Raw genomic sequence first — 13,608 nt, 5'->3', positions numbered from 1 at the left:
GTGTGAGGTTGTGATATTCAAAGGCCCTATCAGAAATGGAAGATGATGGAGGAGGCGTCAACAGTGGATGCAAATGCTGGCAGGGAGTATCCCCCAGCTAGCCACGGGCCTCTCTCACAGGTGGAAGCAGATGGCAGCAGAAACACCCTCAGGTTCTTGAAGATTCCCTGATGACAAGGGCAGAGCAAGGTCAAAACTGAACCTCTGGATAGTGCACAAAGGAGAGGAGACGGGCATCTAAAGTGCTCTACAAAAAGCGTTGCTTGTAGAGCTGTTGGTAAACTAAGGAAAACATTTTGGTTCCAGGCCCTGTATCATGCACTGCTAAGGCAGACACAAATCCCGCGAACATAAAGGGTTTTATTTCCTTCATATCAATTTCTTTATTTTCCTTATTACCTGCATATCTGTGTTTCACACATGTGGCATAACCCACAGGAACTCTGTTCTTTCTGTACTTAAGAGCCATGTAATTTAATTATTATTTACCAGGAAGTGGCCTCCAAAGAAAGCCAGATATATTGGTTTTCTTTTGGCTTTCTGTATGGCCTGGCTATATGATGATGAGTATGGCACAGGACAATGGGTATAAGCTACTCTATGCTGACATTAGTATCTGATAGACACAATCAGATTGCATTAAGCAAATCTTATATTCTGGGCCTTACAGAAAGAAAAAAAAATTTTCTGCATTAAAAAAAAAGCAAAAATAAATTTTCACATTCATGCAATGTTTTAATCATGAAAAAGAAATACTTCCAAACAGCAAACCTTGAAGAGAGATATAAACTCAAAACAAGGAAAATGTAGTATGGGGATTCTGTTCAGGGCGCTGGGGTGCAGTAACAACATGCTGCCTTTAATCCACAGCCCTGGAAACCTTGCCTCAAACTGCTTTTATGAAAAAGAATATCTAACAGCACCTTGCAGTTTGCTCACGTTTTATAGTTCACCAAATCAAAAACAGGGACATAAAATAAAACCCAGAAATTCACAGGGAGACTTACTATTTACTTTTGAAAGCACTATTGTCACTAAATGTCTACACTCAGTCATCAGTACATTAATGATTTCATATGAACGGAGCCTACTAAACGTCTCAAAAGAAGAAGGGCACTACACTCTTAACCTCAGTTAAAATATCAAGACGACTTCATTTTTGCGGCTTATAGAAATTTTGGCTGTTAAAGGGGTATCAGGTAGAGATACTAGTAAGGAAAAGATGCAAACTAGCTACCTTGTGTCAGTAGCCCACCACGTGCATATATCCAGTGAACACTCCCTATCATTGACTCCCCAGCAAATATAGATGCTCAAAAAGTTATTAGCCCCCACCACCTCTAAACGTATTGAACTATCCTTCCCTGAATTACTCACCCTTCAAAAGAGCTCAGCTGCCCCTCCTCTTTGTCACTTTCCCTCATCCCGCCACAGATGCTGGGGGCCTCTTAAAGGGACAGCCTTTTATTCTTGTTTCCCCATAACCTAGCACAGTGCAGAGAGAGGCAGGGGGAGCAGGTGCTAGCAGTCATACAAAGAAACCCTTTACCACTGTCTGAATAGCTTTACAGAGCAAAGCATCTTCTTAGGGTCAAGCACCAGCTAAGCACCAGGTCAGTGCTTAATGAATAAACGCTAACAGTAATGAGGAAGAGCCTCAGACACAACTAAGTCTCCAAGAAATCCTTGGTTGGTCAGAGGGTTCCAGTTACGTAGGATGAGTGAACACTGGGCGTCTAACGCACAGCACGGTGACTGTAGTGAATAACACTCCATTGTATACTTGAAATTTGCAAAGAGAATAGATCTTACATGTTCTCACCACAAAAAAGAAAGGAAAAAGATAACCGTGATGGATATGCTAATTAGCGGGGATAGTTAATTATGCGGTGATCATTTCACAACATACCCCTGTATCAAAACATCATGTTGTACACCTCGGCTATGTACAATTTTTATTTCTCAATTACACCTCAATGAAGTTGGAGGGAGAGTCTAAGAAAAGAAAGAAATCCTATAGATTTATAAAAGATATGGTTTGTCTTTCTGTTGAGAGATCCTTCGAGTCACACAGTTTAATCTGAGTTGCTGGATGTGTGAAGTCACTTGGGCAAAAAGAGAAATGAGCCCTCTGCAATGTGTTAAGAGACTTTCATTCTCTTCTTTGAAAAGTATTCCTGTTTAAAAAAAAGTTATCTTTTTGATCATTTTAACTTCAAGTACTTGAAACGTTTTGCAGAAATGGTTTTATTTACAAGGCTGTGTAGATTGTTTTGTTTTTAATCACAATCTAAGTATTCACATAACCATTATGGTAGATGAATTAAAACTGGCATTTTATTTATTTATTTTTACTCTGTACTGAAAATAAGTAGTTTATTTTTTTTCCTTTTTCTTATTGTTTCAGGTTAATTGAGGGTATAACGAATTAGGTTACATTGTTCACATTTGTTAAGGAAAGCCCATCTTATAATTGCATCCTGCCCCCAACAGGTGCGCCCATTAGTTGGCGCACACCCATCCCCCTCCCCTCCCCCAGCTTCCCTCCTTCCCCTTCACCTCACCTGGAATTGATTTGAGTTTTCCTCTTATGTGGGAGTGTATTAGACTACTGGCATTTTAAAGAGAATACTTTTTATAAACAACTCATAATAAACCATAGTTAGGATTTTAATATTGGGGATTCTAAATTACCATTAATTTTAAAACATGAAGGAAAATGCATCTATCTGATGACTCTAGTCTATGAATCATCAAAAAAAAATGGTTCTAGAAATAACATAATTCTTATTGGCAGGAAATGACCAGTGAGAATCTTACTGAACCATTTAATGTGCTATCAAGACCTTACTGTATACAAATCTATACAGAATCATGAGAAAAATTTAATGAATTATTATTTGGGGCTAGTTTTATGTAAAGAATATTAGTAGTGAGAATAAAGCAGACTAAACCAAAAATGAGATAAAGGCTTTTATTATTTCTCTAAGGTTCACCTTTGTAGAACTTTTCAAACATACCTTCAGTGAAATTTCCTTGTCATTGAAAATTGTCTGCTGTGGTCTGAATGCATGTGCCCCTCCAAAATCACAATGGACCTTAAACCCCCCAGTGTTCGTATTAAGAAGTTGGGGCTTTAGGGAAAGATGGGTCCATGAGGGGTCTACCCTCACAAATGGGATTAAGGTCCTTCTACGAGTCTTTAGGGACATCTAATTCTCTTTGCTTTTCAATTTTTTGCCATGATTCACTTCGGCTGGGATTTTTAAACATCACTTTGTCTTCAAAAGACCAAGAAGTGCTCTGAAGAATGAATCAAGCTGAGGTTTTACTTGCCAACATTTTGCATTGCAGTGGACCTTGCTAAGGGTCTTCTTTTATCCGTCAGTCAAGAAATAGTCTCTTGATTCACTAGATGGGTCTTTTATAGCCTAGATTGTGGGAGGTAGATCAGCTGACTCTTCAGCAGAGTGCCCTGCCTCAATTCCAGGGTAACCAAGGAGAACGCCTGCAAGTGGGCAGTTCCTGGGGGTTCTTTAGAATCATAAAAAAGGAACAGAATCTGAAGGCCCATGCATTTGAGAATCAACAGATGGGAGGGATCAAACTCTTTTGGAATATTTAGTTAAACTAGAAAACCTGGTCTACTTCCCCTACCTGAACAGAACGAGCTTCTCCTGCCTTCTCTTATTTAAATACACCACTGGCTGTTGACCAACCCCCTGCCACTTACTCCGGCTTTCTAGGAACTTTCTAGGAACTTGGGATTCTTTCAACACTATCTTTTGCATATGAACCTTTGTTAAAAACGAATAAAAACCTTCTGAAGAAGCCAGATGGTGCTGCATTACCTTGGTCTGCCCAGCCTGAGTTAGTGTAAGCCATCTCCAGGCTTCCTCAAAATTGTCTTTCCCGAAAACGGGTGTTGAGTTAGGTATTTCCAGCGTCATTTCCCAGCTGGCATTCAAACCAGGTCAGGTTCACATATCGACCCCCAACACTAGACAATATAAACAGTACAATGTGATCACACTGATAATTAGATACCTTTGATTCTTCCAGAAATTATTAGTTGCCATATTTTTTTTCTCCTTGGTGCCAAGGACTATAACCATAGTCTTCTCTCTCTGGATAATCACGGTTTTCTCATCTCCCAGAACTCAGAAAAATCTAGCACCTATGGCCCTCCTGATTTCCCCAGCCTAGTGTTTCATCCTCCTGGGTCCCGTTCCTCCACAGTAATTACTGTCAGCAGGCAACGGGGATGGGGTAAGGAAGTCCCCACTATACTTACTTTACTACTCAGGAGTTATGCTAGACCTTGTCCATCTGTGAAAATCAAGAATCAGTATATAAACATCAATGGCTTGGTTGTGATTTAATTTGTAACATAATACTGTTATTTTGTGTAAAATTCATTTTCAAACCACTCTGAAAGTAGGTAGGATATCCATTCTAAATAAGAACTGGAACCTACTAAAATTTCAGGAATATTCGTTTTATTTTAAATTTTTCAAAATTTTTATTTTAAAATTTTCATTTTATTTTAAATTTTTCAATGAAACACCAAGCTGGACCTGATCTACCATTAAAAAAAAAAAAAGAGTTTTCAAAAATAAATAAATAAAATAAAATAAAAATAAATGAGTTTTCAAAAGCAAACCAAAGCATCCAATATAGGCTTAACTTTTTGACCAGAAATGCCTGAGATAAGATCTGATGAGGTACATACCTGACCAATGAAAATATGGCAAAAAGAAGAGCTACCTGGTTCTGCAGAATCGAAATTTTTAGAACTAGAGAGAAAAGGATGCCTTTGGGAGAGAAATCCCACATCAACTCATTCCTACCAGCACTAGAAAGCTGAAAATACTGCTGGGCCTCAAGGACGTATAAAATGCAATATTCGCCTACATAATACCACACAGGGCACAATGGCAATCAACATTTACAGCAACTTTGGGGATCTTTGCCTCTTAAGATGTTTTATTATCAAAGAAGCCTTTTCAAAACCACCAAAATAGTTCCAATCTTCCTAAAGTGCCTACTTGGAAAAGATCATAATCTCTCAAACCAGTACTTAGAAATTACAATATAAGAGACAAACAGATTTACCATTAACAAGCAGCACTCGAGGCTAAATGTTTCAGTGCAATAAGAAAGCAATAAATGAATGAGGATGGTGTATTAGTTTGCTAAGGACGTCACAAAGGACGTCAGGTAGAAAGCGAGCTGGATCTAAGTCCTGTCGAGAAACAAACTGAGTGTGTTTCCTGTTTCATGTAGCATGTCCTGGGGTTATTACCAAACAAGAATAACCCATTCCAAGTTTTAAAGTAAAAAAAAAGGCAAGAAGTCATGTGGCCAGATTTTTTTTAAAGGAATAAAAAATAAAATGAAAATACAGAATAATCAAAATAAAGTATGTCACAGACTGGCTTAAACAAGGGAAATGTATTTCCTCGCAGTTCAGGAGGCTAGAAATCCAAGATTGAGCGTGGGCAGGGCCGATCTCCTTCTAAGGCCTCTCTCCTTCACTGGAGGGCAGCTGCCTCCTCACTGTGTCTTCACATGGTCTTTCCTCCCTACACTCGAGTCTGTGTCCAAATTTGCTCTTCTTATAAGGACAAGGCCCTAAAGACTTCATTTTAACTTAACTGCCTCCTAAAAGACCTTATCCCAAACACATCCTGAGTTACCAGGGGTTAGGACTTCAACTTATGAATGGGGTGGGAGCCAATAACAGGTGGTTCTGCTCAGCAAACAGGATTATTTCAAAGCCTAGTGGGTCTGTCTGCATTTTCTTTATATTGTTAAAAATTGACCAATAGTAGTTCCATTCTTGTTCTCAATGTGAACAGATCTGCAGTCATTAGAATTACGCCCAGCTCATCTGTGAACTGACAGTCCTGTGCTGTGACCACAGCAGCGTGGGGAAGGAGGCTGTAGGCAGAGAGCCTGCACCGATCCCAGCATGGGACCGAACCTCAGCAGGCCTCAGGTTACTCAGCAGTAAGATGCGGATGATCATATCTTTCTCACGGGGTTATTAAAGGAATTTAAATCGGAAAAGATAGGTAAAGGGCTTAACACGGGTTTATCACCATCATTACTACTGCAGCAGAAAGCCTTCCTTTGTCTGTAGAGCCCTTAAAATTAGGAAATAAAGCATTTAGCCTCTGAGTTAGCAGCCTTGTAATGACTCTCTGAACTGGAGAGCAATGTGCACATCACCTACTCCAACCCCTCCGGACTGGAGGCCACAAAGGCCCCCCACCCCCCCCACACACACACCCCACCCTACCCCCCCGGCACCTGAGCTGAGACAAACCCCCAGTTTGATGCCTTCCCAGATTCCCTTTCCCGGAGGTGGGAGGAATTTTGGCAGTGAGACACTGGGGCTGGCGATGACACACAGCCAGCCAATCTGGGCTCAGGAGCCACAAACTCATATGCTGAGACCTGAGGAAGACAACCACCTCGCAGCCTCAGGCTGGCCCAAGTCCCCAGCCACATCCGCTGATTTGGGTCCTCCCACTCGCCAAAGGAAAGCGTGGCGGGAGGTCTGCTGCTTCTCCTCATGTTTCTTTGTACAAAGCAAGTTAAGTTTAATCTCCAAATCTGCAGAACTAAAAAAAAAAAAATACGAAGAATGACGTTGAAATTCCCCTGTAGAACCTAGGGAATCCCCATCGGTGGTCTGCCTTCATCTGCTGCTCAGCAGCTCGAGCTTCTCTGGGGACTCGGAAGCCTCCATGTACTCCAGGGGTACGGCGCTTTCCTGCTCCCACACCTTTGCCACCACCAGCCCAGGTGGTGTGCACCTCCCTCCCTCCCAGTCTTTCCAAATGTAAGGAAAGAAGACCCTTGGCCTGAAAGTGTTATTTTCCTACCCAGGAGGAAGTAGGAAAGAGTTAGTGCCCTGAAAGTGCCCTCAGCCAGTAACAGACTGGCAGCTCCCTGCCTCAGCCGGCTCCTCTCCAGGGTGATGTGATCCTCAGAGCCCCAGGGCTCCTCAGAGGGATGAGCCGCAGATGCCCAAGCAGCAAGCAGTTAGGACTCAGTCCTCCCTGGCTCCTTTCTCTTCCCCATCTCACTTTCCCACTCCCTCTCAGGCATGTTCTGGAAGCTTCACCCAGGGTCTACTATCAGAGGTTCCAAAACCAAGAGTATCTGGCAAGACCCCCACCAAAGTCCACCTTCCCCAGAGACCCTCCCTCCTCACCAAGGTCTCATAAGTCCCTTTCCATCATGTTTTAATGCTATTCGTAGACATTTTCATCTCCTTCCCCTACCATGGGCTCTTGGAAAGGAGGAATTCACGCCCAGAGCTCTCAGTTCCGTGTTTCTCAGCACAGTATCTTATGCAAATGGGATGCTCAATCAATGTTTGTTGACTGAATGACTTAAAGTGCCAGTCAGCAAGAAAGCTGGACCTGAACCCAACTGAAAGGACATCAAGAAAGCTAGACCCAAACCCAACGGAAAGGACATCCAGTGTGGCTAGTTTCTTCTTTCACAAGCACAGCATGAACTATTTTTAATGAGAAAATTACTGTGCACATTTATTTCTTTAAATAAGCATCTTCCAGATATTCCATCTTAAACACCTCTGATTCCCAGAAAATCAGAACAAAGATCTTTTTCCAAATTCAGAACTGCTTTACTTGTCCAAGTTGTCAGTCCACGCCTCAGTTTTAGGTCTCAGCCACCCAATGTGGATGTTGTCCACTGCTCCCACCCCATCAGAGTTCTCCCTGGGCACCAGTGGAGACAAAGGGACAAGAAGGCTTGCAACGCCCCCACATGGTTGCTCCCTTAGGAACACGCTGCGACCTTATTAACCAAGAAGGCCTTGCCCTTGATGCTTGGTGCATCCTGAGAATGTGTCCCTCTCTATACAGGAAAGAGGCTAACAGAAGCACAGGGATCTCACTTCACACTAAACAGGACAGCACGCTGAGGGCCTGTGCCTTCACCCCAGACCCAGGCAGATGGCCTGGAATTTAAATATCCAGAAATGCACTGGCCTGCAAGTTTTGCCACGTTCTTTGCTGGATGTGTAGTAGGCAGCTGTAGGACTGCTGGAGAAGCACCAAACGTATCCCACACATACCTTCAGTTCAGTGGAGATATGTCCTATGACCTGGGCTGCTCTCTCTAGACCACGAGCCCCATGAAATTAATGACTCGTATTCAATGCTGCATCCCCCATCAGCCAGTCCTGTGACTGCCCAGCTGCACTGACAACAGTTAGCTGTAAATACAAATATTTATTGATCATGCCCTTCTGATTAACAGACACGTGGAAGTACCACACATCATCTCATTTAATCCTTATAACCACCTACAACTTCAGAAAGAAATGAAAGCTTCAAAAGTTAAGGATAGATCCCCACACAGGTGTATCATTCAGCTACAACATAGATAATCCTCGAAAACATTATGCTAAGTAAAAGGGGCCAGTCACCAAGGCCCCACATTGTATGAGTCCACTGATGTGGAATGTCAAGGATACTCAAATCCACAGGAACAGAAGAGCAGAACAGAGAGCGACAGGAGATGGGTAAAGAGTTTCTTTGGGGGATGATAAAAATGTTCTGGAATTAGATTGTGGTGACAACTGCACAACTCTGTGAATATAACTAAGAACCACTGAATGGTGTGCTTTAGAGGGGTGCGCTTGTGGGGACAGTGGTAAAAGTAATAGAGAAGAAAAGGAAGAAGTTAAGAAACTTGCCCAAGAGCATACAGCTAGCAAATGGCAGGCCTTAGACTCAAACCCAGGCCTGTTTGGCCACAGAACCATACTCTCAACCACTATGCAGCTCTGATCAAGTGTTCCCAATAAACACTTGCTGAAGAACACCAGCAAAGATAGTTTCATAGGCTTCGGCATAATTCCACTCATACACACAAAGGAGGCACGCTCAGACTCCTGGACTTCCAAGGACTGATACACAGTAAGAATTGTTGCTCCAATGTCAATCATACCACCTCAATAAAATGAGTTTTTAAATAAAATTTTTTTAATTTAAACTGTTTGTTTGACACCCCAAAAGAAGAAATAGGGACTTAGAAGTCTTTTGAAAACCTACGGTAACTTGGAACAATGACTGTTCTGGAGGAAAAAAAAAATAAAAATTTTTAAAGAGAGTATTCTAACAGGAGCATGACTAACGGTCCTCTTAGGCACAACTAGGTGCTCCTGGGCTAAAAAAAAAAAAAGAAGAAGAAGACCCAGCTGTGTCACTCCCACACTTCTTGCCCTCCAGCTTCCCACCCAAACTCCTCACCACAGCACACAGTCCTGCACAGTCTGGCTACACAGCTGCTTCCCCTCTGATCTGGGCTCCCCGGCTTCCCACCAGCCTTGCCCCTCCACTGCACTCTAGTCAAGACAGCCTCCTTCTAGAACATTCTGTGTCCTTAGCACCAGCTGCCTTGCTGTCCCAGCTGTGTGGAATTCTCGGCGTCTCAGCGTTATGTGATGGCTCCTCTTTACAACCAGATCCTCAGCAGACAGGCCTCTGGCTTCTTCCGACTCCACCTGCAGTTCTCCCTCCAGCCCAGTGGTTTCTTCTTTAAGGCACTCACCTCCGCCTGCCTCCTCCTCTGCAAGGAGGCTCTCTGGGGACACAGGAATCTTGTCCTATTCCCATCAATGGCAGCACCTGTAACGCTCACAGGCATAGAGCAGATGCTCACCCAGCATTTGCTGAACAAATGAGTAAAGCACACAGCACTTCCTTGAGACGCCTCCTTGTTCACTCAATCAAAATACCCATAAAGGCTCTTATCCCAGGAACTTACATCAGGATAGGCCCCACCAGCTGGTCTTCCAGGCCTGGGAGGTCACGGGCGGTGTGGATGCTGTGGCCAGTGCCCAGACCAGCCCATGGTAACATCTTTATGTGCTCATTCCTCCACACACCAAGCCTGCAAACTTACCCTGTACCTCTGCCTTTCCCTCTTCTGGTGATTTAAAATCATTGCCTATAATGTGCCTTCCATGGTGGAAATGAGATTCCTCCTTCCCCAGAAGTTCTTTTGATTCATCCATGACTCATTTAAACATTTTCTTGACTCTTTAACTTTAGTCTAACATGGACCAGACTTTTTAATCACTTAACACTAGAGCCCACCCCCACAACACATCTCACTCTGTGACACCTGCTCTTCTCTCCAAGTCACTGCAGCTGTATCGCACGCCCATGTTGTACTCAGAAGGCTCAGGACCACCCGGAGAGGTACCACACAAAGCCACCCTCATGGCCTCCCTGCCATGCATTTATCACTCCAGAGACCTCTGTTCCCTTTCTTCCCCAGACCAGATCCTGATAGTAACGACCTGAGTCACTCACCAGTGTACCAAGAGCTCTGCCTGCACAATTCTGTGCTACCACAAAAAGTGGACCCTGGGTCCACACCTCAGTCTGCCTCCTTCTCTCACAGGAGCACCCTGCTCTTAAAGTGGTAACAGGAGCACCCAGCTCTTAAAAAGTCGTAAATAATATTATGTAAAAATAAAATTTAAGTAGTCCAGGTGTGGTGCCTCATACCTGAAATTACAGGCCAGGAGTTCCAGACCAACCTGAGCAATATTGCAAAACCCCATCTCTACCAAAAAGAGAAATAAGCTAGGTGCAATGGTGCATGCCTATAGTCACAGCTGCTCACAAGGATGAGGCAGGGGTATCCCTTGAGCCCAGGAGTTAGTGGGTACAGTGAGCTACAGTGGTGTCACTCACTGCCCTCTAGCCCAGGTGACAGAGTGAGACACTGTCTCTCCCCCACCCTCCAAAAAATAAAAAATAGACAAAGACACACATCTGACACAAAGGTGCTTCATGGTCTTTAATGAAGGTCACGCCTACATTCTTTAACATGGCCCTGGTGAGCTTCCTCACCCTTTCCTCCCAGCAATTAGTACAAATTTTCATCATTATCCTCAAACACACCATCCCTCTTCATCCCAAGCCCTATGGCAAACAATGCTGTCTCCAAGAAGAACATCTTCAGAGACATGTTTCTTCAACTCCATCTCCTCACCTGCCCACACTCCAAAGCCTTTATAACCATATAGGATGAGCGGTCTCTCCTGGTTCAAAACTAAATTCTGCCCTTGTGCTCTGATCTCGCTCCCTCTGCCTGCACCCAGCTGTTGCCCTGTGGGTTCTCTCCTCTCTCTCCTGTACCTTCAACCGCTCACCCTCCTCAGCTCCGTCTCTCAGTCGACCCACTTGCTCCATGATCACTAAAAAGCTGCACCTTGGACCCCAACACCACCTTCTAGCTCCAAATGGTGTGGCTGTCTCCACATCATCCCTCTCATCCCCTCTCAGTCCCAGCCCACTGGGACCTAAAACTGCCACTTCCAGACCACAAGTCACCACTTACTTAGCAAATCCAAAGGGCAATTTTTGCACTAGATCGTTCGACTGCTATAAATCACCTTTCCATTTTGAAACTCCATTTTATCATCCTCCTGATTCTCTTCCTCTTCTCTGACCACTCATTCTCAAGTCTCCTTCATGGGTTCCTCTTCCTCTCCCCCCTCAAAACTGTCTTTCCAGCTTCTCTCTGCCCTCCCTGAGCAACCTCATTCACAGCCAATTTGCCTCCAATACTTATTATAGAAAATAACTCTCAAGTCTTTTATCTCTAGCTCCCACCTCTCTTCTGAGGTTGTGGCCAGCTACTTCCCAGACATGGTCTCATGTGTGTCCCAGAGCCCCTCAGATCATGTCTTATCTGACGTCACATTCTCTTCCCTCCACCATTTAATCTGTCCGTCCTCTGGTGCTGCCCAAGTTGGCCAAATACCACACCCTCCACCCAACCGACCAATCAAGGCCCCTCTGTCATCTTTAACACTTCTCTCTGCCTTGCCATCCACACTGAAGCAATCCCAATGATGTTTATCAACTTATGATTTCTTAAGAGTTCCCTCTCCCTGCATCTCAGCATTTCCTGAGAAATAGAACTCTGCTTATTTCCCAGACTTGACTGTTCACAGTCTCAGAGATACTGGCCAAGAACTTGAGCATGAAATACCAGATATTCTAAGAGCTGACCTGTCCCTCGGCCTACCTCTCCCAACCCATCTCCTTTTGCCTCAACCTTGTCATTTACAAGGAAGCTTCTGGAAAAGACTCGTGTTTTTGCAACATGGCCCTGCCTCCACAGACACAGCACCTCACATGCCTACAACACACTTCTCCAACATTTAGTTCAAGCATTGCCTTTTCCCAGATGCCTTTTCACACTCCTCTACCCAGAAGAGCTGCATCTCCTAGGTGCTGCCATAACATACCACATTAACTTCTAGCACATTTCATTTCTCACTCTTCTAAAATTACATCAGTATCTATGAGACTCTAAATTCCTCAAGGCAGGGACTACGCATAATAGGTGCTCAAGTTGACTCCTTCACAGGATAAATGTTACTGACAAGTAATATCTGACACATTTCCAGAACACTAAGTCCCTGGAAATCCCTTATGACCCTAATGATCTAATATCTGATTGGGAAATTCTGCTATGACTGTGATATTTTATTGTTCAAAACACACAGCAGTGTTGATTGTTGCCATCACATTACAGTTTGGAATAATGGTCTCCACTGCAGTAAGAGTTAAAGGAATAGAGGACTTTAACTAAAATTAGCCATGTCCTGCTATTTAACATAGTCTAAGATTGGGCAAGACAAATTTCTTAGGCAGGCACACTGCTGACACAGCGTGGTGGAACTGAACTCACCCAAAAGGAAAAACTGCAGTACCTTCAATGCAGGGAATTCTGAGTTCTGCTGATTCACTCTGACTTGAAGCTGCAGTAACACTTGAGTAAGGAGCACCCAAGCTGACTTGCATTTTTTTTCTGCAGAGCTCACAGAATTTGGCATATGAAAAATTTAATAGTTGTTCTTTACAATCCTGTGCAATTTCTCAGATATTGGCTGTGACCACCTATAGTATACAGCGTTTGATTGCTTTAAGTGGTATCTTTCTTGCAAAGATGAAGTCCTCATCGACATACTAATGAGAGCTTAAAATACTGACTGGAGTTTTTGTAACCCAAGAAAACCACACAGAAAATTGTTTACACCCAAGAAAGGCTCTGAGTTAGCTCTATTTGAGACTGAAGAGCTCTGGCTCAGTCACCAGCTCTGGGTCACACCTTGTACAAAGATGTCTGTACAACTGGTTCCAAGCGCATTTAAATGTAATGCATGCTCAGAGACAATCAGGCAAATTTTCATCAGGAACAAACTTTCTAAGAATCCATATGAGAGCAAATTATAAAGCAAAGAATCTTCTCAAGATAGGTATTTGCAAGTCATCACTTACCTGGTTCTTCCTACAGAAGTCATGGGAATTGCATTGTAAAGGGTAAAATGGAAGAAGTTTCTTGACCGAAGTTAAATTATATTTTAATCAGTAGTTTTGCATGCTTCTTATATACACTGATGACTATAGTTAACATTTAATTAACTAGCATTACTTCAAATATTTATTCCATCTAAAATCATAACATTAGCACTGCATTTGAGATATTTAACACAGTAAATGTTAAATGTCTTTTCTTTCAAGGAAAAAAAAATCA

At 43.2% G+C, this 13,608-nt stretch overlaps 1 protein-coding gene across 3 annotated transcripts in view; it reads right to left on the bottom strand.

The window, feature by feature from the left end:
* Window positions 1-13,608, bottom strand: part of ADAM23 (ADAM metallopeptidase domain 23) — a 172,810-nt gene that overhangs the window by 116,372 nt on the left and 42,830 nt on the right. The gene's annotated exons all lie outside the window — the stretch shown is intronic.

This window comes from Nycticebus coucang, chromosome 7 (assembly GCF_027406575.1).
Source record: "Nycticebus coucang isolate mNycCou1 chromosome 7, mNycCou1.pri, whole genome shotgun sequence".
In the NCBI taxonomy this organism is placed as follows: Eukaryota; Metazoa; Chordata; class Mammalia; order Primates; family Lorisidae; genus Nycticebus; species Nycticebus coucang.
This window is presented reverse-complemented; position numbering and strand designations above follow the sequence as displayed.